Here is a 27,175-nt window from a genome sequence, read left to right on the forward strand (position 1 = left end):
CCCTGGTGATGTCCAAGTGTGGACGAAACACGTTGGCTGATTGATTTGTTACTTTATTGTGAGGATCTAACAATTTGAAAGGTTTTTGAAATAAACCACAGAGTTTGAAATTCATCAGAGACTGCCAGTGAACCTTGTTTTTGCACTAAACCATTACTTAAATAATAGATTTGTGAACATTGTGAACCGATGCGCTCCTTTCAGGATAGTTTATGAATTCTTGTTAATTAACATGCAAATTAATTCAATTTAGAGTATGGGTAAAGTTTAGGATGCGTTTAATTGAAGGTATTAAATTACAAATAAGGTAACAATGTAATTGTAAAGTTTAGGGTTGAGGTACAGAAAAGTAAAAATAAGGAGTAAGTGTAACAAATTAAATAGTAATTTCAATTTTTTAAATAGGCTGAAAAATTAAATGGAGTCTGAATTAAGGTATGGGAAAGCAGAGGTCGTAGCACTGCTTTAAGTGGCCAAAACAATGGCCGCAGTCCCTAGTAGAGGGTGGTCCAAGAAACACAAATAAGAACCGTTTGCAAGAGGTGTGGCCTCCAACCAGATTTGTTTCATAATGCATGTGGTCTAGAATCTCTTCTGTTCCCTGTCTTCCTAGTCTACCTATATATCCATGTCCTGGTTCTCCCAATGGCCATGGTCCTCTTCCTCCTGGTGGCCCTCCTGTACCTTATGCTCCTCCCCTGTAGCATCCTCACCCCCCCCCCCCCCCCCCCGGTGGTATTGCCCTAGTCCCTTTGTGATCCCATGTCCCAGTAGTGATTTTGCTCCTTCTCCACTTCCTTCATATAGTCTTTCTCTTCATCCTGGTCCTCCTGGTGGTCATGGTCCTCCTTGCCTTCCTGGTGCTTCAGGTCGCCTCCTGCCCCTCCTGGTAATCCCCTCCATCCACATAGTCTTCCCCTTCCTGCTTGGGGCCCATGGTCCTCTTCTTCATCCTTTTGGTCCTCCTAATCCTGGTTCTTCTTGTGTTCCTGGTCATGGTGGCCTTTGGCCTCCTGTTCTTCCTGGATGTTTATCTGGTCTTTATCCTGGTCCTCTTCTATGTGGTCATCCTCCTGGTCTGCTAGGTTGTCTGCCTCCTCCCACTGACCTAGCCACCCTCACTACATCTTCCTCTCATCTGAGGTCATCTGGCTGTGGTCAGTGTAGATCAGTGGCTTAGGAAGGCTGACAAGGACACTAATACAAGCAAGGAAAATAGGCCCACTAAACCATGTTTAGGTTGTTAAAAACACTCATAATTGGGGTTCAGTGGGCCCTTCTCACCCCTGGGCCCTGGTGCCACCGCACTGGCTACACTGTTAGTAGGTATGCCACCGGTGCACACTGTGCAGAGGTTCCTGACAGGAGTAGCATCTATGAACAATGTGACAGGGTAACTAAACGGTAGAGAAGACATTCTGATAAAGGCAGCTCTAGAAACATGTTTAGCTTTAAAAATGCCAGTAAATGAAAGTGTGATTACCTGCAGTAAAAACACTCAAACATCAGGAGGGAAAGTATAACTACTCAAATTATGTTAGTGGCTAGTCTACCCTCCATCAAAGCCTGTCATTCAGATTTTGTTTTCTTTCGTTTTTTGGTTTGTAATCGATCGACCGCCGAATAATTTTTGTGAACAAGGTCCTCAAAAATGGGCCAGTTGAAACTACTCTGAACATTTTTATTTTTTTTACTGCCAGTAGCCAGACCCGACAGGACCCGGGCTACTTACAGCCATGGGGAACTTTGATCCAGGAAGCGGTTTCCTTGAAGAAGGTCCTGTGGACCAGTGGGGGATGCTGGTTTTGTATTTGATTTCCCACTTAACTGGAGCTGCTGGGAATATGTAGCAGATTGGTCTATAAGATTGTGACCTCTATAGCTTGGGACTGTTGCTTGTCTCGCTTTACTCCGATGGTACTGCACCACTGTGCCCGTCGACAGGCATGGCTTGGCAGGTGCTTTAGAAAAAAGCACAACGTGTTTTACCCTCTTAAGTCTGGGTTTGACAGCAGAGCTGTAAACAGAACTATTGCTATCAATACAGAGAGAGTAGGCTTTGGATCATCCCCTTTCAACTACTGCTATTCTTCAACCAGCCTCTTTTGCCATTGGCTTGAAATGTTGTCAATCACGTCGTGGCTCCTCTCACTCAAGTGCTCATCTCTTACATAATGCTGTTGGCTATTTGGGTGTATCCTTCCCCCTCCACTTGCACTGAATTGCATATCGTCCTCTCTGTCCACTCATGCGAGCTCGTTAGCATCTGTATCACTCCAGTATGCTGCTGCTAAATGCGGTCGCACATTAAACACAAACCTATTGGCTTTGCCAATGCTTGCTAACATTGAAGACTCCGAAGGAATTCTCTACGCCATTGCAGGTCCTAGCAAGCGTGTCCTAATGGTTTTAATAATTGTTTTAGAGAGCTTTATCGTTTCCCCTTGTTTAAGGGTCCGAAGGTTTGGGGGTCACGTGGCTGGAGTTGGCCAGAACTATCTCCTGGTAATTGCCCATATGGCGCTGTTCACCCGCGCTGTTCATTAGCATAACCTGTAAGAAAACACCAATGACCCGGTTTAAAAAAATCACTAATAAAACACTGTGTGGTGCTTCAATTTATAAAGCAGTCTGTTTTGCACATTGTTACCCCCTAAAAGCATATTTTTTTTTTAGCTTTACTCGACCTCCAAGTGGATGCTTCCTGAAGCAAAACCAGTGTCTATTTCATGTGGAAGCCCTTCAGAATCTTTGGGTAAACATGCAACGAGTGGGTTTTGCAAGACGAGATCTCAAAAAATGTGCTTCTCAAATTCTTCGTCTTTTATTTTTAACTCAAAGAAATGGATAGTAGTCAATGAGGGGATTGAACGTCACTTGGCAGATGTATATAAATTACGGATGTGTTTGTTGGAGGCTGCTTGTCCCAGCGCCAAAAGAAACAGTATCCCGGGGTGTTGGATGGTTGCTGACCTTACACCGATGAATGTATGAAGCGTAAATTGTGCCAACGTAGGCTGAAGATTCCATACGTTTTCGGGGGCTTAGAAGTGAAACGGTGTGTGTATGTTCCAAGCCATTTTAAGCGATAAATGCCACATCAAATCATGTTTTTATTTGCTCATAAAGTAAGTATTGCAAAACCCTTACAGGCAACTTAGTCCCATTACGCTGAAATGCCAGTGGCAGAAATTGCACGAGTAAAGTCAGTGTGCGTTCACTTCTCCTGGGTCAAAAGAATGAGAAGTCAAGTTAATGAAATGCCTTCAGAGGGTGCATCTAGGGGCCTGTGGGATTCATTGCCCTGAGCACTTTTTTTTTATTATTTGTAGGTTTCTGTTCTAAGTTTATATATCTTTGCATATGCATGGAGATGGAATGGGATCTGTTTGTTTTTATTTGGAAAAAATGGAAAGCCAGGGTTTTGATAGGCCCTGGGCCATGTGTAGTAAGTAGCAGCACGGATTTTGAAAAGAAAGCAAAAAATAACTTTTTATGAAGCCTGGCTCTGAAGCCATTGAAAACTGGTCCTTCATCATCCCGGCCACCATACCTTCTCCCAGCACCGCGGGGCCGGTTGGGTCCACTGACCCCTCTCCACTGCACATCCTCAGCCCAATTCACCAAATATCAGATCTGCACTCGTGGAAGCATCCTACATAGAGATGCAGATGTGCCACTTTTTTTGGACTTCACAATCATTTCCACTAGTATAGCTGGGTCAGTTGCAGGTTTCCAGGGGTACTACTGAGAATGTCCTGTCACAATTTGGGACATTCGTATTTCCACAACGCGGAATTGTACACACTGCACAAGTCCGTATTTGGTGGTATTTCACTTCCCACGCTGTAAAGGAATTTACACTAGTTCCTTGCACGGTGGTGGGAAAGGTTCGGCGAGTGCTCACAAACTTGTGAGTTTGTTGACATTCCAAATCGCATAGGACAGCATGCCTTGATCTGTCCGTTCCCCACCCCTTGCATGTGGTTTACTCCTGCATAATTGTACGCATAGTGTACAAGAATGCAGTAGTAAATGCAGTTCCCACTGTTCCTTATCGTTTTGTGGCTTCTTAGGAGTAAATACCAGCAATTTTCGTGTGTAAATGGATGGTTCCAGCCGAAAATGACATTGGTAATTGGGTCTCTGTCTGTTTCAGAAGGATGGATTCCGGTCAAGGATGAATGAGCACGGTTCCCTTGTCCAAAACTCAAAGGCGCTTCAGATACCTCTTTTTAAAGGCAGCGCTAGATTTGCTGCACAAAAACATGGCGAATTAATATTGATTAGCGTGAGAAGGTCTTGGAAATGTTAATAATAAGAGCATTTTGAATTTGAGAGTATGAAAACGCAATGAATAGTTTAACGAATAATTGTCAATAGTCACAACATTTCCACTTCGTACTGACTGCCAAGGTTTTTAAGGCAGGGAATTCGAAATGCTTTTTTTTCTCTGATGGTGTTTGTGCGTTCGGTGCAGGGGGGTGGCCTTGGGAGCAACAGTAGCTCTCTCCAAAGATGGCTGCCTTTTAGCAGAGCAGCTGTTGTGCGTTGAAAAGTTAAGCACGAGTCTATTTACCAAGGTAATTAGCAATGTTGGCTAATGAATTCTGTGTGCCATTTCCAGTGATTGCACAGCTTGATAGCGCCTGCCATTTAAAGGCAGCCAGCATGAGGGTGCATGTTTACAGATCTGTGCGGCCTCTAAAGGCACTTAATAGCCACTTAGGCCGATTTTGGTTACCAACGTGTGTGGCACTGCTGAGGTTGGGGGACCGCCCCTCTTCATGTGCACTGGGCGGGGTTTGGAACAGCCTATTTTAATGCCTTCGCTCCTGCCCTTGCAGCTCACGATAATGGGTATGGTCTGGGACTACCGAATTTCCCCCTCCCCCCTGCGCATAACCCCACATTTCTAATGATGGACATGAGAAGGGAATTACTTTTGGAGGCGGGGGTCGTTCAACCCCCGGCCGTATTTATTAAAATATGAAAACAAAATTAAAAAATTTGAAATAAACAATATTTACACAATTATACGCAGACACATAACACGACATTTGATTACAATTCATATGCACAGATATCAGATGGCTAACCTTAACATATCTCTAATACAGAGCTTTCCAAACTGTGTGTCGCGACACAGTACTGTGTCGCCTGGAAATGGTGGGTGTGTCGCGGGATGACGCCGGTACTGCAATCTTACGCCAGACATACGTGGAGAAAGGAGACCGTTAGGCGAGCGTGTGGGCGCGCCGCGCACAGCACATGAAAGTTCGGTCCGCCGAGTCATTCCAGGCAGGAGTGTGAAACGGCGGGCCCGGAGAACAATCCAGTGGCCGCGCCGCAAGGCCTTGCCTTGACATTCTTGACAAGTTCGGAGTTAGGGCATAGCGCGCGCCTTTCTACCTGATGTGCTGTTTTAATTACAAGTCTGCAGTACAGAGCCGGCTGCATTGAGAGTTCTACCCTGAACCCATAGTAAGGGGCAGCTCTCTGCTGTTTACAGCCTTTCGCTGTGATCCTTGTCTCTCTCTGTCTCAACGTAGAATGTGAGGTATTTACCGCACCCAGTAAGTACGGCACCCCGAGATTTCAGCATTGATGGGGTGAGGTAAATGCCTCCACCTGTTCTGCCCTTCTCGTAATCAGGCCTTTAGGGTTGTACCCCTTGGGGAGCAGGGTGGGCCGTTCGCTTTTCTAGCCAGACCCGGTCACCACACAGACGGCGCCACTCTTGACACCAGTCTTACACCTCTCATCCAGCCTGTGTGCACTGAACGACAGCTGGCAGAATATGTATAAGGAACAAAGCAACCTAACGAGAGAAGCAGAGCGAAGGAGACAGGCCCCTAGCGAGTTGCCCATATTTCACCTGGAAAGTGAGTAAAAACAGTACTGGATCCAAAGTAAAGCGTTCTCCAGTAATATTACTACGTTGAGACAGTGAGAAACAAGGATCGCAGCGAAAGACTGTAAACGGCAGAGAGCTGCCCCTCACCATGGGTCCAAGGTAGAACTAATGCATGTTCTTTGCATGTAGGCTCCGACGGGGTATGATTCCTTTGGCAGGGCCCTCATTCCTCTGCGCAAAACTCGTGTAGAATGAAAGGACATGTCAGTGTGAGTCTGTGAGATTCCCGGGTGCTCTCGGCATGTGAGACAAATGCATCCTTTTTCAATTTCGCCAGGTCTGCTGTACACAATACGCGAGTGCAGAGACAGGACCATTTTCTTATTCATGTTTATAATGATATACGTTTATGTGTATGGAGATGTGAATATTCACGATTGCTGGCTTCACCTGTGTCCCATGATTGTTAAAAACAGTTTTTCGCTATTGTTAAATGTGCCATACCTCTGCCTATAATTTCAAAGGTTGCCTCTCAGTTACTGTAGTTTGATTACTGAGGACATTTAACAAGTGCTTAAAACTATGGATGTTCCAAGTTAGTACCCTTGGTGGTTTGGTTGCCCAGCAGGATCTGAATAATCACTCATGCCAACTTCTCCCCTCTGAAAACTCAAAAAAACTTTTGCCTGCCTCCGAGGTTGGGGTGTGGTGATTTCAGTTGTTGTAAAAGTCGCTGGGGACGAAGATTGGTATTATTTGACCTTGGCTACCATGCACCCTGTGGTTAGTACATTTGTCCCTCCAAGAAATATTTCAGGCCAAATGGACAACATGTTTTGGGAATGTATGTGTGTTATAATATTACAAATCAATAGAAAAAAATAAAAAATCAATGAAAGGTTTTCGTGAGATATGTTGTGTCCTCATACATTTTGATATTTACAATTTCTATGACATATGTATTTGTACTTATCTCTTATATGCCGTTAATTTTACCTCAAAGTGCTGAATGGAAAAACATATGACTCGTCCTATTTTCTGTTGGTTTTTGGCGCACTGAGTTGAGGAAAGCGGTCCCACCTGAGTTCAATGCGCAGAGACCGGCTGATAAGTTGCATGATTGTTTTACCACTCACAATTCCCGCATCTTGAACAGATTTTTGTATAACTCATATTCAGCAAGGCAGTAGGCGGACTTTGTGCATGGTTGAAAGGGTTGGCAGTGCATGCACCCGCCCTTTTTGTGCCGCAAATCACTGGGGCATGTGTCAATGTATGCATGATTATATTCTTGTTTCAGGCACAAACCTAACCTTACACCCAGTTTTGCCAGTCACTGTCTTTGTTAGAACACATTCACAATTGCTTTATTAACCTTCCTGCTTTCTCAAAGTTGCTTGGAAATGCACCATTTGCCCACTATTTTTTCAAAATTTTCTCGTGGGGTGAACCCCCCGAACCCTCCTTAAGTGATTCGGCCTCGCTCGCTACTCTCGCTTGCGTTACCGTGTCGCAAAGTGAGGAATCTCTATAAAGTGTGTCACCAACATGAAAAGTTTGGAAAGCACTGCTCTAATACATAGTTTTCCTATCCGAATCTAACATAAGGATCATAATCATACATTAATTACTTTCTGCGTATCCTATTTGGGCCTACGGCAGGGTCGCTAACTGGTGTCAGATCCTTATCAATTTGCCACACCCTCCCGTAGGAGTTGCGCATGCGCAGAGGGCCCGCTTACTGAGAGGGTTCCTCCCCCCCCCCCGGTTACCCCCATACGTTCCCTGAACTCCATTCAAATTTGGGGGGTCTTGCACTCTGCGCCATTTAGTGACGTCCATGCCAGTGCGGGGTGGCCAACCAGCCTAAAGAAAGCGCGACTCCCCCCTTTCCCCGCAACCATCCAGCCAATCGGATGTACCGCCCCTGGAGTTATAGGAGAGACCCCTTGTCCCTCCCCCTGGGCGACCCCATCCGAGAATGGCGCCGCCCCCTAAGGACCTTAAATTTACTGCTCACCAGTCATGACCTTACCGCCACAGGCCAGCATAGTTGCCCGACTATCTGCCCCCCCCCCCCATCCTGTCCCTCAGAAAGGTCATGCCCCCTCTTTTAAACCACCTAGCCAAGCTATGAAATTCTCTAACATTATTTCATTACCTAACCTAGTCAAGTGGACCCCGTCTTTTAAGAAGCACGGTTCTCCCCTGACACACCCATGTGCAATGCTCTGTAATTTAGGAGATCTGAACAGTTTCCCTATTTTATTGTTGACCCTCTTTACCGAGTGATTCAACGCTCTCACAGAGTTTCCCCCCCCCCCCTCCATTTCAATCTGGGTATCATGTGCGACCAAACTATGCTGCAGCCCTGGCACGCCTTGGCTAACCAGCCGATCTCGGAGATTATGTCCTCAAACAAGACACTCCTGCCTAACATCACCAAGTCGTTGCCCTCAAATGCAAAATAACTATTGTGGGAGGAGGACTGTGTCTCTTCAGAAAATCAGTCATAAAACCCCTAAACTGACTAAGGCAAAGGCCCCCTTTTCCATGGAAAGATACTGTGAAACCACCCTGCTCTGCTCTTTGCCTGTAATTACCTGAAAGGAAAACAGATTTCATACGCCGTACATACGAATGACCCACGACCCACACATTACGTGTTCCTGTGCCCTGTAGTTTTGACCGTCGTTGAGGAGAGTCTTGATGTTGTGACGACGGCAGTTCCCCTCCTGCGTGACAGGTTTGAGAAACTGTGAAGGAAACCGACAAACAAGACGGGCATCAGTCCACAATTGTATTGTGTATTCACAACATGTGCAGCCGCACATAACGCTTATAACTATTGGAAGCCCATCGTCCAATCCTCTGTACACTACTGCAATGCAACCCCCTAGCCGTTGCCTCAGTGGCAGCCCCTATCCTGAATGAATGTGTCCCAAAAACCTTTGGATTCAGACCTGCTTTGCTGATTGCCATTGCCAATACCTTTTTAAACTGGAACATGGTAAGTGAGGTACCGTCCGCGTGTAGTAACAATGTCCCGCCTAACGCGCTGCTCCTCTGTCTGAGGTAAGTTTCTAGGTGCATTACCGGGCAAAATGGGTTATTTTGCGCCCTATGAAGTACCACCCCTTCTCCCCGAGCTTCCTGATCGGTTTTTGATTTTTTGATGGTTAAAAGCAAAATGTCACCCTGTATCTTCACGTGCTCCAGTAGAAGCCCACCCTGCCCATCCAACTTGTTGCGTGCCACCAATTCACCTACCATGAATGCCCCATAAAAAGCCAATGCAAAGGCAGCTCTGAATAATAATGTCTCCCCAATTGAACTGCAGATGACTCCCAATGCCGTCAGCAACGCACTCAGCCGCTCCAACCCTATCGGCTGCCTGGTGTCAGGAGCCGCTCCCTGGATGCGTCGCCACACCTTCAATGCCTTCCTTACAATGAAACTGTTCGTGGGATCTTTTGTTTCTCTGATCTGCGCAAAGAAAGAAACTGCCACTACATGTCGCCTGGCCGCCGCCACAGAGCGCCCCTCCCTATGTAAGTTGTCTAAAAACAAAAGGAATGCACTCGACGTATCCCATCTATCCTCCCAGTCCTGCCCCAAAAAAGTACAGTAAGACCAAAACGCCCCTTCATAAGCTTTCCTGGTCCTGGGTGCTAGGCTAGCAGCCACGAGGTTCTGTAGTTGGGGGCACCAATCTGCCAAAGTACTTCGGGGAAGTGTGCTGATGCTGTCTCTGCGGATGGTAGATGTTCCCTGAAAACCTGCATCTTGAAGCGAGAGAGTGCGTCAGCAGCATTATTCCGCACCCCCGGGACATGTTTAGCCTTAAACTGTATGTTCAGCTTCATACATAGCAGCACTATCTCTTTCAACAGGCGGAGAATCATCTTACACCTTGCCGCCTGTTGATTTATGGATTCGACCACTGTCATGTTATCTGACCAGAAAATTACAGACTGATTCTGCAGATAATGGGGCCACACCGTCCATGCCACCCAAATGGGGAATAGTTCCAAAAAACCTATGTTGGCTGTTAAACCACTCTCGACCCACCAAGCCGGCCACCGCTGGGCCACCCACTGGTTCCTGAGTATGGCACCAAATCCCACACTGCCCACTGTGTCAGTCCATAAACCCAACTCAGCAGAAGTAGTGGGGGGACCGGGCCACACTACTCTGCCATTGAAACCCTCCAGAAATGCGATCCAAATCCGCATGTCCTGGCGAACCTCAGATGACAGTCGTGTGTGATGGTGTTTTTCGTGCAGGCCTGTCATGGCCTGTGAGATGGAACGGGAGAATGGTCGAGCCATAGGTATCCCCCGTAGCGCAAAGTTCAACTGTCCTACAGCCTGCTGCAGCTGGTGTAAGGTTACTTTGTCTTTTGACAAACACTTTTGCAAAGCTGCACGAAATTTCATTATTTTTTGTTCAGGTAAACTAAAACACCCTTGTACTGAATCCACTTCAATGCCTAAAAATTAAATTGTGGTTGTTGGCACTACTGTCTTCCCCGGTGCCAGGGGGACCCCAAATGTACGCATGAGCACACAGAATTCCTCCAATGCCCCAGAACATTCCTGGGAGCCCGCCGATCCCAGAAAAAGAAAGTCATCAAGATAATGCATGACAAATTGGTGTCCCGTCACCTGCCTGAAAACCCATTCCAAAAATGAACTACATTTTTCAAAGTAAGCACAGGAAACCGAACAACCCATGGGCATGCACCTATCCATGTAGAATTTCCCTTGAAATGGAAAGCCTAGCAGGTGATGATCTAAAGGATGAACCGGCAGCAGCCGGAATGCAGATTCAACATCCGATTTAGCCAGCAAGGCCCCTGGTCCCAAAACCCTCAACATCTCTACCGCCTGATCAAAGGAAACATATTTCACATTGCAAAGTTCCTCATTGATGGCGTCATTCAATGACTTGCCTCTAGGGGCTGATAGATTATGAATCAACCTGAACTCCCCTTCTTCCTTTTTTGGGACCACCCCCAGGGGGGAGCAGACCAAGTTTGGCACAGGGGCGAAGTCAAATGGACCCGCTATTCTCCCTAAGCCCAATTCTTTATTAATTTTTTGCGCTGCCACCCCTGGGTTTGATCTTACAGACAACTGATTTTTGCACTCCGATGTCCCTGTGTAATTCCCAACTGGTATCCTGAAACCATACAAAAACCCTTCTTGCAACATCCTAGCTGTGGCATGATCTGGCTACCTATTTAACCAGGGAGTCATCGCCAATACGTCAATGGGTGAATGCGTTACCTTTTCTCCTTTTCCTTTATTCTTGCTTCTTCCCCCCCTCTATTCCCTGAAAAGGCATTCCCTTTTTTAAGGCATTTTGACTCTGGGTGAGAGGGATGGTTACATATGGAGCATGTGTGCCTGAATTTACAGGTGCCTTGGGCTCTGGTACATGACTTTCTATTAAAATCCCAGCATACTCCTTTTCGCCTCCCCTCCCTTCCCAGTACCCGGTGCCGTGCCCCCGGTTTGCGTTGGCCGAAAGGACTGATGTGGCTGAGAAGTGTGACCCTTGCCCCAATTTTGGCCTGCATTGCCCGGCTGCCCTGGGCCAAACTGGTCAAACCATGAGATAGAATCCACCCGGTCCCATGTGAGTGAAGGGTCAAACTCTTTCGCCTTCCTGAAATTCATGTCGTATTCCTTCCAACCCACGCCACCATATTTATCATGTGTCATCATTACCCTGCTCTGGTAACATGCCATTTCTGCTTGCAGATTAGGTGAACGTTCAGCTACTATGGCCATAAACACTGAAAACGCCCTTATCCAATTTGTCAATGTCTCCTCTACCCTGAATCTTGACATTTCTACCCGCCACTCACTGGGAAGCATCCAATCTTTCTGCCTCTTAGCATACTCCATTTCCTTGTTGTCAACCAGTAAAGAAAACATGTTTACATACGCACCAGACCAAATCAATTCCTGCACGTCGCGCGCTACATGCCGAGCTAAATATTCTTTCCTGGAGGGTAACACCCCCGCGCCCAACAATGGCAAAGCCAGCTCCTTACCCATTGCCCCTACTCCCGCTGGCTCCGCCGTCTTGCCTTTTTCGCTGTCGCCCTCCTGCAGCGCTGGATGGGGTTGCCTGGCCTTATCCGCGCCCAGGCTCGGCTCCCCACTCGGGTCCGCCATAATCCTTGCCACCATTCGTTGTGCCTCCGCCAGTGGGTCCTCCCCTACTTCTTTGGCGCCCACAGACAGTGGTAACATCCCCCCTTTCCTAACCAAGGAAGAACTTTCGCTATTTGAGAAGCTAATTCCAGCGGCACCTGCCCACCCCCTGCTGGTGCTAACGCCGGGGCAACAGGGTTCAAGACCGGGACACTTGGGCATGGTGGGGGCAACACTGGTATGACACTTGGTACTACCGGTTCGGCCACTGGAGGCACCGGAATTGGTGCAGATACTGGCACAAGTGTCCCTGGAACATTGGGCGCTAAATGAGGAGTTCCTTGTGGGGTCTCTGGCGCTACAGGAAGCCTAGAAGGACTGTCCCCCTCAGGTGTCTCTAAAGATTGCGCTGTTTTTGGGTCCTGATTCTTCCCCTTCTTGTTTCTAACCCGCTTGGGGAGAGCTTCCAATTCCCCCATGGGCTGTGTGGGCACTATTGTCCGCTTGGGCCTGCCTGACGGCCCGCCCTGGTCCTCCACTTTCTGCCTGAGCTCCGCTAAGCTGTGCCCCATTTGTTCTACCTTACCCCATCTCCTATCCATTGTCGCCATCCTGCGCATCATGGCCTCCAGCATATGCTCCATGCGGGAACGCTTGGCTCCCCGTTTACCCGACATGCCAAAATATCAGATAACCAACACACTGACCACTAAATATCCTGCAACTACACTGCTACTTGCTCCTTTACTGGGACCCAACGGGCCCTTACCTGACGTTGGGAGTACACAAGCTGGCCACAAGCACCACGCAACTGGGACCGCACCACACCAGCTAACCTGGGCGGTAAGGCGAGCGAACTCTCAGCCCCGCGGCCCACAGAAGCAGTGAAGTGCAGGCCTGCCTGTGCACCCTTGCTGCGACACCGTCAGTCACACTCCCTTCGTGTAGCGTGATGCGCCTCTTACAGTCTTCCTACGATGAAAAACAAGTTAGCATAGGCTTTGCTGGAATATGAAACCACAGTGTTATTCCCACACCTTACAACCTATCCTCTTAGACTGAATCAATGGTGACCACCTTTAAGCCTGTGAATAAAAGATCAACCTACACAGAATCACTGCAAAATTGAAAATTCTAATCGTAGCCTTTGCTTAAGAAGTGTAAAAAGGCGTGTAAAAAAGAAGTGTACTTTTATTTAGCACGTTATCTGAAACACCATATTACATTTCATGACAGGTGATATGAACACGCAACCTTCTGATCAGGAGTCAGGCGCGCTACCATTAGATCAGCTCTTATAAGTGCCTGCGCCCCAACTGATGTATAAACCGTCTCTCAAAGCCACACCAACTATATAAAATAATAATACCCACACCGACTGCCACAATACTCATTGAGCAATCCTTTAAATCTACTGGAACAGAGGCAGTGAGAATTGAACGTGTATCCTTAAGAATCGGAGTCTCAGGTCTTAACCATTAGGCCACCGTCACTCTGTAGAGCGCTCGCCTCGCTGCACCAGCCCCCCGGGCCCCCCCTTCTCCAATACCTTATCGCCACGTGCGCGCGCCTTACACGAGACCACCCGAGCCTCTCTGGCCGACAATCCACTCACGCCGCTGCCCGCTGATGCCTCGCAGCTGCAGGGATTCCTCCACCGACGATCCGATCTGGATTGCCTCACGCCGCTACCCGCCAGGGAGTCCTCGCCACACACGATCACCGTCGTTGGAGGGGGGACTAAAGAACGTCCCTTCGTCCACGAATCCGCCGCGCCGCGACCACGAATCCGCCGCTAAAACCTGCAATAAAACAAAACTAACAAACAGTTAGCAGCCTCCCAGAGGCTGCGTGCGGATGCCTGAGAGCGCGGGACAAAGAGTCCGAGTCCCGCGCTCCCCGGCCTTTTATTCTTTGTACTGGGGGCAGGCCAGTTCTAACTGGCCTGCCCCCTGCCCCCCCTTGACCCGGAAGCGCCTTAATCGCTTCCGGGCAAAGGGTTCGCCGTCACCAGCCAATCCCCGCCGCGGCGCGCCCACCGCGTCATGCTGACGCGGTGGAACGCGCCGGGCGAGGGGGGGGGAGGGGGTCGGTGAACCCCCCCATTTCTGCGGCGGGGCTGATCCCGGCCCCCGCCTTTCTCGAACGGAGAGGAAAGGCCCTGTTTTCCGTCTGTAACATCTTTGATCCCTTTCAGCCCAGGCTTGTCAGTAGATTTTGTGGGGCTCAGATCACAAACGTGATGCAGGGCCCAGTAGATCTTGTGGGGCTCCGATCACAAACTTGATGTGGGGCCCAGTAGATCTTGTGGGGCTCAGATCACAAACATGATGCGGGGCCCAGTAGATCTTGTGGGGCTCAGATCAAAAACGTGATGCGGGGCCCAGTAGATCTTGTGGGGCTCAGATCACAAACGTGATGCAGGGCCCAGTAGTTCTTGTGGGGCTCAGATCACAAACGTGATGCAGGGCCCAGTAGATCTTGTGGGGCTCAGATCACAAACGTGATGCGGGGCCCAGTAGATTTTGTGGGGCTCAGATCACAAACGTGCTGCGGGGCCCGTTTGAGGTCTGGTTCGACAGTGGAGCTGTTGCCATACCTTTATGTAATCAACAGAAAGCATGAGCTTTAAGAAGTGCTACTAAGAGAGGGGCTTTGGTTCCAGCCATGTTTTGGTCTTAAACCGAAGTACAGTATTTCATTGGCCAGGTGTTGTACGCTTCCATCGAAAGAGTGCTCGTATTGCACTGCTAGTGTCGCACGAGGGCTCTTCCCTCATTTAATAGGGCCACCACTTTTAAACTAAAGGACCTGGTGACATATAAGTGAAAGCTCTTCCTCAGATTTTAACTTTAAAACGATTAGGTCTCTCTCCTAGAGCAGCCTGCCTCCAGCTGTGTCACTGAGGTGCCACTGGGGCGGGAGGGCACAGCATGGTTGCAGGATCCCAGACCCACTGATCAGCAGCAGAGCCAGGCAGTGGTGAAATCTCGCTAAGGCGAACCCACAGCCATCTAGCCCCCTCCCAGCTACGGGGGATACAGAGCAGTTTCAGTGAAGTGCCAGCCATAATCCAAATAGGCCCTTGGGAGCGCTTTCTCGAAGGATTAATACATCTGCCCTTGAGCCCAGAACTTCAGTTCTGCCTGCAGCCAGCTCAAGAGTTACAGCTGCTGCCACCATTCGCTAAAATCCCGGCTCAGCACTGCAGTCAAATCGGACAGGAGCTGCTTTCATGCTAACGACAACAGCAAGCTCCGTGCACCCAGCTCCCAGTGCCGGACCGTGGAACCATAGCAGACCCGGCAAAAATGCTCAAACCAACCCAGTCCCCCTCACCTCCTCATGCAGTCTCTCTTTCCATCCATCCATTCGCTCTCCTATCTCTGCTCCCTATGTGATCATTTTCTCTCCATCTTCCCCTTCCTCCATCTCTCTCTTTTGAAGCCTCCAAGTGCCTGCTGTAACTAGCACCAGTAGTGGCCTCTGCTCTAAAAATAGGCTTTCAGGCGCTGCAGCCCACCGGGAAATGCCCAGTGAAATAAAAAGCGTGTCCGGCCCCGCCAGCTCTGTGCTGCTCCTACTTGAGTGGCCACTCAAAGAAAGTGTCCGGTCCAGGCCTTCATGCACACTTTAAGATGAAGTGCACATCCCTTTCTCTGAGATGGCATCACCTGCACTATAACACATTAGCAATCTTCCAGTGTGGGTGGTGTCTAGAACAGCTCTGAAAATATCCACCCCCAAGCCACCATTTAGCCTGGGAGAGTCACATAATGCTTCATTTTTTACCTTTTTTTCTAGATGGCTTTTTCTTTTTTTTCTCCTTTTTTTTGCATGTGTGTGAATTCCACTAGTGCAGATCCTAGAGTCACTATTTTGATTGCTGGGGACCTTCTCAGAGGGCTGCAGGGTTCAAGCTTGGGGCAGTCTGCAGCATAGTAAAGCGAGCTTGGGGCAGTCTGCAGCATAGTAAAGCGACGTCATGCACTCAAAACAGAGGTGTCTGTTGTTCACTTCATGAGTTAGGCTTTTTATGTTAGCTTGCCTGGCACAAGTATAACACCAGCTGTGAACCTAACAGCAGGGTTGGGAGCAAATTGTGCAGGGTTTAGTTCATCTGCTATTGGTCTCATAACGTCCACCCCATTCAGAGCTTTCTGAAGAACTACAGGCGCCATGCTGCCCTTATAGGTTTGCCTCCTGGCTCCGAACTGTAATTAGATTGGACAGGAGCAGTTCTTCTATGTGAGCACTTTTCTTTATGCAGATTTGAAAATCACAAAGCTCTCCCCTGGATTGACCCCTAAGAATTGTATTGCTCTACATCTGAGCCTGGTCAACAAATCAATACATTCAATATTATGTGAAACACAATAGGCTTTACAGAAATGACTGATAATATTTTAGTATCAAAGCCTGAAGGTTTATTAAAAGTTGATGATTTACAGAAGACAAAAATCAGTTTAACAGCAATTTATAATCAGACTGCTTATGCTTCAGTTAATAGGCAATCAAATTAGATAAAATCTTACGAAGCGGTGGAAGAACCAGCATGGGGTTGCCTCAAAGGAAGGACAAAGGGAAAGCCAATCCTCTCTGAGAGACCACTCTAAAATCTTCTGCTCTACTCCCCTAGACACAGAAAACTCTAACATTTTACATGACTGTAAGTAGTTCTAGAAAGACTGTCCAATCAGGTTAAAGCAAAGTGATACAATTACATACTCAAAAAGCTCTCTAGTTTTCTCACAATACAAGCTTCTCTCTGTCTTAGACCTTATTTTGTTACAGACAGTGTATGGACTAGTGCACACACTGCAGGTGTCTTTTGAATGTGCTGTTCATTAGAACATTGGAATGTTGGAAGCTCCATTGAAAACAATGGAGTGCTCCGGGCTTATAATGGCTGGTATAAGCCCGGAGCACCAACATTCCAATGCTTCTTTGTGGCTGTGAACAAAGGCTTCAAATCCCCTCGCCCTCCATGAAGCGTTTGTTTAATTTGTTAGAACATTCTGCCCTCTAGTGGCAGAATGTTCTAATAGCTTTATAGCCCTCGTAGCAGGGCTTTACCGGCTATTAAAGTCCTGCTGCCTTGTTAAAGTCCCTCGCCTTCGGCTCTGGCCTGTAACGCTGCAGCGGGCCTTTAATAGCCTTATAGCCCGCTACGGCGGGCTATAAGGCTATATTAAAACAGCATTCCACAGTAACTAAAAAGAAAATACTTATTAACATGGGAAAGGAAAGAAGAAAAAAAACATTGCACTTGACAATATTAGAACTCCAGCTTGCCTAGAAAAGAAAAGTTCATATGTCACAAAGGAAAGATGGCAACCGCAATTAACTCAATTTGATATTCAGGCCTACATAACTATAATAAAATTTAAACGTGACTAAACATAATTTCTCTCTACAAATAGCATTAGTGTGATGATTCGTTAATGTCATGTTAATGTAAAATATTTAATATTCATAAATCTCTCACATGTTAACGAGGACAGTAGTAGTAGGGGAGCCAACATCTTAACAGGAACAGCTTTGACAAGGACTGGCTTCCCTCTAAGAGCAGTTGGACAAGCCGAGCCATGAAAATATTTGGCATGTAAATTATGCTACAAACTACATGTAAAAATATGATAAAGTCTTGTAAAAATTCAACAAAAGTGTATTTCCTTGACCTGCAGAAGTGTTTTACCTAATTATATAATACATCAGTAAATCATCACATAGAGGGGAAGGAGAGGAAATCTTTAATGCGGTCCAGCACACATCCTACCCGGACACTAATTCATGAATAGTCCTGGTGTGCATTTCTGCCTTCTCACCATAGCCAAAATCAAAATGGTGGAGTCCGAGATGACGTCACTATGCCCAGCGATCACAGGTACTATCTTGTAATTATGTCTCCGGTCCCTATTAAATGTCTTGTGGTAATGGAGAACCAGGGTTTTTGTCAGTGTGAAAATAATTAATAAACCCATTTGGTGATCTTTAGTTCATACCATACTGACAATTTTGAGTCCTTGCTATTTTCTGTGCCATATTCAAACTTCACCAAAATACGGAGATGGTAAGTTTAGACAATTAACTAGCGCACACCGTAGAGTGGTTTGCTAAGAAACGTACGCCATCTTGGTGAGATGCAAAGAGGCTTGCCATTCTTGATGGCTGACAATATCAGAATGGTGCCACATTGAAGGGCAGTCACCTGTGCTTTGACAAATACCATGCCAGGTCAGAGATCAGACCTTCACCAAAGAGCCCCACTTGTGGGGACTCACTGGGTATTACAGTGCCCACCAAGCAAGGAGCTAGCTAGCCCAATGATGAAGTATGCCACATAGGTGTGTGAGGGTTTTTTCATCCATATAACTGGATTCTCCATCATCAATGGGGGACGCTGACTCCACCATTTAGGTTCCAGATATGGTGAGAAGGCGGAACAGCATACCAGGACTATTAATGAATTATCACTATTAGTTCCACGCCTTTTCAGGTTTTCCCTACCTTCAGACATAATGTGCAGTGAATGCAATGGTGGGCTTGTTATTTTCCCCGCTCTCTAGGAATATGTGAATGAAGTATGACGTAGCAGAACTCTTTGTAAGTACGTGGAGGAGGTGTGTACCTGTGTGACTGCAGGGTGATGAGAGAGCCTCTGTGACTGTATGTTAAGTGCGGTCAGTGTGCAGGATGGTAGCGATACATGTGTGAGAGCAGAGTGAGAGGCGTGTCGATATAAGTGCAGGGTGAGGAGTGTGCTTTTGTGATTGGGGGCAGGCGTGTCTATATGAGTGCAGGTTGAGTTGTGTGTTATAATCTAGGAAGTAAATGGTGCATCCTCTCTGTTGCTGTCCTTGCCTTGCTGCTCAGTCTGTGTGATGTCATTGGAATGTTGAGTGTGTTTGAGTGGAAGCAAAGATCAGTTGGCGTGGATGGGCTGAGCAGCAGGGAGGCTGCTCCTGGTGGGGCATTACTGGACACTGATCAAGGCCTAGCATGAACTTGTTGTGGATCCTAACCAAAGAATAAAGCTGTGATCTTGAACCACATCCCTGGACTACCTAGCTTTCATTTATTTGTAACACTGGCGACGAGTTATAAGAACCTGCGTGCTGATTGGACTTTTAAAAGTGAAGGAATCAATTTTTACGAACCTGCGTGCAACTTTAATGAAGATTGGACTTTTTAAATTGAAGAAACCTGGCACCCCTAATGCCCCACCAGTGACCCTGTCAACGGTCGCCCACGACGTGATGGTGCCAGTTTCTGTTTGCCTGTCTACTTCCTCCTACATTGGTCTGCTGTGATGTACCACAGAGGATGACGAATTCTCTGAAAGTGGTTTTATGGTTGTGCATTTTAGAGGAGCTCTGCTCGACTTTCAACTACCTGCTTACAGGGGCTGTCTCGAAGTACATTGGATGTAATGGTTGCAACTCCCGATGCTCTTGTCACATCAAGGTTTGGAATGCTGCTCGGTTTGCTGTCCTAAAGGCAACTGGTGTATATCTGTAGGAGGGAATTTTGAGTTGCTAGTGATCCGGCGTGTGACTGGAAAGAGAAGTGTCACATTTATACAACGAACGAACGAACCAGCGTGTGTCTAAACGGAGGAGGGTGGGATTTACTAGTGTATTTGGATCGTGACTGAGCAGAGGAGGTATTTTTTACAATATCTTAATCCTAGTTTAAAGCGTTACTTTAATCTTGTGTAGGTGTACAGTGAGTAGTATGCTTGCATGAGTGCAGAGTGAGTGGTGTGCCTCTTAGTGCCAGATGAGGGGCGTGCCAGTGTGAGTGTAGGGTGAAGGGTGTGCCTGTAGGGTTGCTGTGTGAGTGATGTTTCTGTATGGCTACAGGGTGAGTTCCAAGGTGAGCAGTGTGTCTGTGCAATTGCAAGATGGGCAGTGTGAGTGCAGGGTGATTGGTCTACATAGGTAGGGTTCTCCAAAGTTAGTCCTGGCGGCTGGATCCATGCCGGGATGTTAGCACATCCCCATTTAGAGACTTGTAGTTATCTTAAAAATCTGTCATGGGTCCGGCCCTCCAGTACTGATTTTGGAGAACCCTGAGTGATGGTTGAGAAGTGTGTCTGTGCGAGTGTACAGTGTGTCTGGATGAGAGAAGGGTAACAGGTAAAGTGTAAGGTAAGCAGTGGTCTTGTATGACTGCACAGTGAGTGGTGTACCTTTGAGTGTGGGGGAGGAGTGCCTCTGTGTGAGTGCAGGGTGACTACGTGAGGGTAGGATCAGAGCTGTGCTTGTGTGTCAGCGTTGCGCTTGTATGGGATGCAAGGTGAGAGGTGTGCCTGTGAGAGAGCAGGGAGAGGAGCCTGCCTTTGTGAGTGTACCTTGATTGGTGTGCTTGTATAAGTGCAGTGTGAGCTTTTGTGTATTGAGGTGTGTGCAAGGAAAGCACTCTCAGGGTGATGGGCGAGTGGTGTGCATAGAGTGCAGGTTTAGAGTTGTGCCTTCCCATGTGAGGGAGCATTTTGCTAGCCTTGGTGCAGAATGAGGAATGTTCCTCGGTTTTTTCAGGGAGAGGGGTATGTCTATGACTGTTAGAGAGGTATATCAAGGAGTTGTGCCTGTGTGGATGTGTAGAAAGAGCATTTTGAGTGGTGTATTCAGTGTGCAGGGCAAGTGCTTTGCCTGTGCATAAGCAGGGACAGTGATATGCCTGTAAAGGTCCAGGATGAGCGGCATGCCTGTGTAAATTCAGATCAAGATGTGGGCCTGTCTGAATACATGGTAAGAGCTGTTCCTGTGTTCGTGTAGGGGAGTGGTGTGCCAGTATAAATGCTGTGTGACCATTGTGCAGGGAGGGGTGTGTTTATGGGTGATGGGTGTATCTGTGTGAGTTCATGGGGTGGACTAAGCCTGTGTGAGTGTACCATGAGTGGTGTGACTGTTTACGTGCATGTCAGTATTGTGTATTGAGCGATGTGTTTGAATGAAGGATGAGCTGTGTGCCTGTGGAGTGCAGGGTGAGATGTGGGTGCATCACAAGCAGTGTGCCTGTGAGTGTAGGATGAGAGGTGTGTCCGTGTAGAGGGAGAGTTTTGTCTGTGTGAACAAGCTTTATGTTTGTATTGGGCTGTGTTTTTGTGAGATGGGAAGAGTTTGCATGTTTGAGTACACCATGAGTCGCACACATGTATAAGTGGAGTGTGAGTGTTGTGTACTGAGGGATGTGTTTGTGTGAATGTAGGCCGAGATGTATGCCTTTGTGAGAGCAGCTCGAGATGTGTGCCTGTGCGAGTATAAAATAAGAGATGTGCCTCTGTATGTCTTGTGTGATTGTAGTGGGAGAGGTGTCTATATGTGTGTAGAGTGAGTTGCTCTTGGGTTAGTGAACACTGTGCTTGTTTGGGTGCTAGGTGAACTGTGAGCATGTACCATTGAGTGGTATACTTGTAATATGTGCAGGGTGAGCATTGTATATTGAATGGTGTGTCTGGGGAAGGGATGTGCTTGTATGCACACAAATATATCACAAAAGCAGGCCACGCTTGCTTTTGTGATATATAATAGATTTAGTAATGACAGCTTGTGATCAGGAAATGACCGTCCCTGAAACAAATAGTCCTGGCTGCTCTCCCCTTGTGATGGTTCTTTTACAGCCTCACTGAGCACCCCTAACAGTTCAAACAAGAGGGGTTCCACCCTGGTGGAGGCTACAGTTACATGTTTTTGCATGCCTAGAAATCATTTTTGTACATATAAGGGCAACAGTGGGATGCCCAGATCAGTTTGTTAGGCTACGTAAAATGCGAATTCGCCAACGTGGACCAGACAGTTGTGATGCATTTGATCACGCTGGATTCTTATCTTATCTTACCATCTCTAAGAATCCTTGGTCGACTGGACCTTTTTACCTGCTGTGAAGTGTAAAGGGGAGAAACCAATTCATTCAATGTTAAACCAGTAAACTTATCAGTTCAACCTCGGAAGGACCACTGACTCTGAAATCAAATTTAAGGGGTTTATTACAAAGCCAAAAATAACTGAATATACAAGCACCTCATGACGGGGTTAAGGAAATACATAGGCACTAATACAAAGTTCATCCTACGCACCAGTCTGATCCGGTGAAGTATGAAGAGAATAAGCAACTCCAAAAATATTAAGCTAGTGATAACAGCACCAACATCTAAAGTAGTCTTCATTAGTTGCTGTAAAGAAATCTGTTAATCTGTCCCTACACTACCACTAAAGTGACATCCCTACTTAGCATTTCCCGGGACAAGATCAAGGAAAAGGTGTCCGCTTGTGATGACTTCCTAAGAAGTACACTCACGTTGAAGGGTCGGTAGCCAAAGCTACCAAACTTGTTCTAAGTCTCCTTCCTCAATACGATCTCTTCCTTCTACCCTCATCTGCTCCTCCTCTGCCGCTCATCTACTTCTTCTCTGACTCTCCTCCCTCGGGGCACTGTCCCTAATACAAAATGCACAACATGGAAGACACGCCTTCATTACACATCTCATCTGGCTGGACACCTCCTGGAGGTAATTTTCCATTGAAACCTGTATGGCGTCCAATAACGGTTGAAACGTCCTTGAGTCCCAGGCTCCTTCAGCGCCGAACGTATCGGCTTCTCATTATCTGCATTCCTGGAGACTCTTGTAGCAAACGCTCCTCCATACCTAACTCCTGAAACAAAAGGTTGGTCTTAGCTAACGAGGACGATGCCCTTGCACCTGCAGCAGAAGCTTGAGAACAAGAAAACCTTCCACTCACAGAAATCTGCTGACTACCTCCAAATGAGAGCCTTCCCAGGGAAAGTACATTTCAGGCCTACAATATTCAGCTAACATAAGAAACGAATAGGCCTTTCATTACAATACATGAACCTTCAATCAGGCCTTCACATATTATAAATCACACGTTAATAAACATTGCATCTACAAGCATTATTTTAATTACATTCAATATATGTGTAATCATTTCTGCACGTGCAATCTTTAATATTGTGCACGTTTGAATCAAAGGCATTACATTGCACACGAATTAAATCATTAGGCACTTTGCAATAGGCAATTACATTTAAAAGTCCTTTTACTCTTTCGACAAACATGAATTACATTCCTAACATTACACTCACATTATTTATTACTACATTTACTCTTCTAATGATCATCTATTAATACTACATAAGATACATATGTAGGTGCGGACTATACGTGATTATGATGCACCCCTACAATTTTCGAAACAACATGGCGCTCTATCACATTCTAAGTACATGAAGGTCATGTAAATGAACAAAAGTAAGTTTAAGTAATGTGGAAGTGAAAGTATAAGTACGGGAACGATCAGGGTTTTGTTCTTTTACCTCCCTCCCAGTATTTCATTTCTTGTGAAATTCAGCATTGTACAGTCATTATTTACAAACTGAACCACAGCATTTTGGTTCGTATGGATGGCTGCCCACTTATTGCAGTACCTGGTGTAGTCCTAGGTGTACATTTCTAGTACACCTCGGGCCAAATTATAGAAAGTGCTCCAGGGGCACCGAAGCCCCGGTTGTTTGTGCTACCGGGTCACTTTGGTAATACAGACGAGTCCGCAGACACTTGTGCAGTCCCTTCTGTAATACAGATCATGCCAGCGATAAATGGCGCCTGCATGATCCCAAGAGGGTGTGCCCTCGTTTACATTTTGTTTTGCCGTATGTAAATGAGGATCTATATTGTCTTTGTGTTACAGGTGCAGGCACCGAGGCAAAGAGACGATATGGAGGCTCACTGACTCTGAGTCACCTATAGGTGGCACAGTGAGTACAACCCCAAGGGTGCCTCTTGAAAGGGGGTAACATCCCATTGTGTACTGGTGAAGTCTCACTGCACCCACCTGCAGAGGGATCTCTGCCCCCCTTTTAAATGCAGACTGAGTTGACACCTTCATGGAGAGTTAGACCGGTGTCCAGTTCACCATTCACTAATTCGTTGTTGCAAGTGCAAGTGCGACTCCACCTTAGTCACCAAAACATGAGGTTGAAGTGTCAGTTTTGGTTGCTTCCTGCTGAAACTATACTGTGCCAGTCCCTTAGACATGGTTTACATTTTCATTTGTATTTTGAAAAGAGCCAAGCTTTTGCAGAGAACGGTCTGCCCTACCATCGCAGGACCTGCACTCCTTCACCGTGTCCATCAGGGCACTGCACAGCATTAGAATGATGGGGGCATGTTTGACCCTCCAACCCCCAGCCATCCTCACCCTTCCTCATAGAGGATACTCTCACTTGAACCTCAGCACATCTCCATCTCCCTTGCAGGCCGCCATCTTCCTTGTTTCCTCGCCCAGGCATGCCAGAAGGCTTTGCGGAGCCTGGATCAAAACTTTCAGGACGAGCACCTGATCCTAAGTTTATAAAAACGTTTTGTGGGGCAAAAGGAAACGAGCATCTAGCTGAATAAACTGAACAGACTTAATGTAATATCTGTAAATAAATGTTACGGCAAGAGGTCCTGCCAAACTGCTGAGCCTGGGAAATGATGCCACCCCCTTCTCACAGCCCTGCCCTTTCCCCTATAGATCGCCTTCTGCAGGTAATCGTCACAACCATCTCCTGCAGACCCCCACTTCTGATTAGAAGTGGGCGAGCCACCAAAGGCTCAAGCCAGAGGGTTGGCTCTGGCTCCGCTCAAGGTCCTTTAAGACTCTCGCGCCCAAAATGAGCCGAACTTCAGTGTTTGTTTTTGCGTGCCACTCACGCTCTACCATGATGTTCCAAGAGTAAAAACCAAAGGATAAAGTTTTGATGATAGAAAGGCGAGTACGAGTTAGCCATCTAGTGGTCGAATTGCATAACGTGAAACCAGGAAAACAAGGTCGAATCTTTGCTTCCACACTAGACCAAATTGTGTGATCTTAAGCAAATATTTCGTTTTATAGGGCCTCCTTTTTTTCGTTATCACATATGTGAGCACCTTCCAGTAGGTGAGGTCAGGGTGTGTGCGCACTGTACACACATAATCATCTGTAGTAGTACGACGAAACCCTTCTGTGTGTTAAAGAAGCTCGGCTCGGACTCGGCTCTCCCTGTTAATTTGTTGGCTCGTCCACCTCTTCTTCTGATCACCATCACCCATCCCCAGTGCTTCAAATGGAAAAATCGAGGTGCAGATACCCTATACCAGGGTACCTGCTTGCTTTTACGACTTGACAGTACTCTCCAATTGAAAGTATTACATCTCTGCTGAGAAATGCTGGTATCCCTCTTAAAATAATGGAGTGCAGGTACTCAGTACTGACAGTACCAGCCCATTTAAAGCACTGCGTTTCGCCCTCACCCCAGAGCTTCTTTCCTACTCACATTATTTTCCTTTGCTCAGATGTACTGGAGCAAGAGAATAATTCTGGGTACTACTGTGCCATAAAAGCTATTCTTCACAGGGCAGTGTGTTCCCCACCAAGTGAATTGACAGCATATGTAATCAACCCACTGCGTGCATGCAGCACAGTCTATGAAGGGTGGCAGCAGTGGAAATGAAAGGAGTATATGGTTAAGGGGGCTTTTACCCATTTCCATTTGTCTTTAAATGCCTTTCGTGCATTGATGGACTCGCGGGCAGCAGTGAGATGTCCGCGCCTTTGTGACATTTTCAATGCTCTGCACGCTCAGATGAGCTGCACCGTGCCCTTGGCGTTTTCATGCATTCACAAACATAACTAAAACTGGATATAAATCAACATTGCCCTGCCACAACCGTGTTGGATGCCCATTTTGCTTTGCCCTGTCCTGTTATGTTTGTGTTTTATATAGCAACCTCTCCAATCACCTGGACTCTCAGCGCTTTTCTTTGCAGATGCTTGTGTCTGTGGATGGGTCCCTGAAGGGTCGACAGCCCGTGCCCAATATAGTAGGAGGCGTGTTATTAAGAATATTGAATTTACTCTCGGTAGCATTCAGAAATTGGGTGCATTATTGCAGCCTGTGGAACCAACCAGTGTGTAGGAGGGTTGTTTCTAGGATTGTCTCTGCCTGGTGTATCACAGTTGGTGTGGGTCATTTGACCCTGCGCCTAACTCATGCCACTCCCTCTGCGTGGGCAAGCCCTGTGCAGCACAATATACGATTAGACCTGCCTTGGTTTTAGTGGCGTGATTGTGTGCGTGGGCGCCTCTGGTGGATCGGGCTGGTTGGATTCAGAGGGTTTAAATGGATTCTAAAGTCAGGCTCATGGGTCGGTGATCTGTGGAATCCTAGAGTAAGGTGTTCAATTGCCTGTGCTCTAAATGCATCACACACTCATGGAAAAATCCTGCCTGTGATTGTGGGTTTACCCAATGCAGGTTTTTCAATGCGGGGGAGGGGATGGGAGGTGGGGAGGGCGGGAGGCATTTCCAGACTGCCCCTGTGAACGAGTAACCAAGTGTTCGCTTGGCAGGCTCTGCAATTCAACATTAAGATAACCATGTAACATTATTTATTTACCTAATATGTTGATTACCCACAATTTTCCTGGGACTATGATTCCAGTTTGTAACTAGCAGTAAAGCCGATCGGTGCAAACCGAATTATCTGGGCTCTAAAATCTCTAATGCTACACAGAACTGGGCTAAAACGACGACAGGCAGGTTGGCTGAGCCCTTCTGCTAGATTCCAGGTGCAGCCGCCGCACCACAATCCAGCCAGGTGCCACAAGGTTTTCTCTTTCAAGTTGTGGACTCCAAAATACTTACACATTGTACTGTTTAATATCAAGTGCTTTTATTTTTTCCTTGGTATATATATATATATATATATATATATATATATTATCTACTGGCGGTCGCCAGTAGATAGTTATAGTTAGGATCGTGTTTCCATAGGAAATCCGCAACATTCTATTTGGAATAACTTTGGCGCCGATTGACGAATCCTCGCAAAATAGGTGGGGTGCTCCGCTCCGCTCCTTCCCTGAAAGTCTCGGGGGGATTCGTCAAGCGGGGGCTGAGAAAAAGGGGGGGTCCCAAAACGCATTTTCCCCATGCATTTTTCCATAGGACCTTTAGTCCAAGCTACAGCCCGAACGGCTGAACAGAATTACTTGAAATTTGGCAGAGAGGTAGTCCTCAGGTCAGGGATGTGCCTTTTGCAGGTCTGGTGTAAATCTGTTCAGTATTTCCTGAGAAAATAGCATTTAAAAGCATATATA

Source organism: Triturus cristatus, chromosome 1_2 (assembly GCF_964204655.1).
Source record: "Triturus cristatus chromosome 1_2, aTriCri1.1, whole genome shotgun sequence".
NCBI classification, from domain to species: domain Eukaryota; kingdom Metazoa; phylum Chordata; class Amphibia; order Caudata; family Salamandridae; genus Triturus; species Triturus cristatus.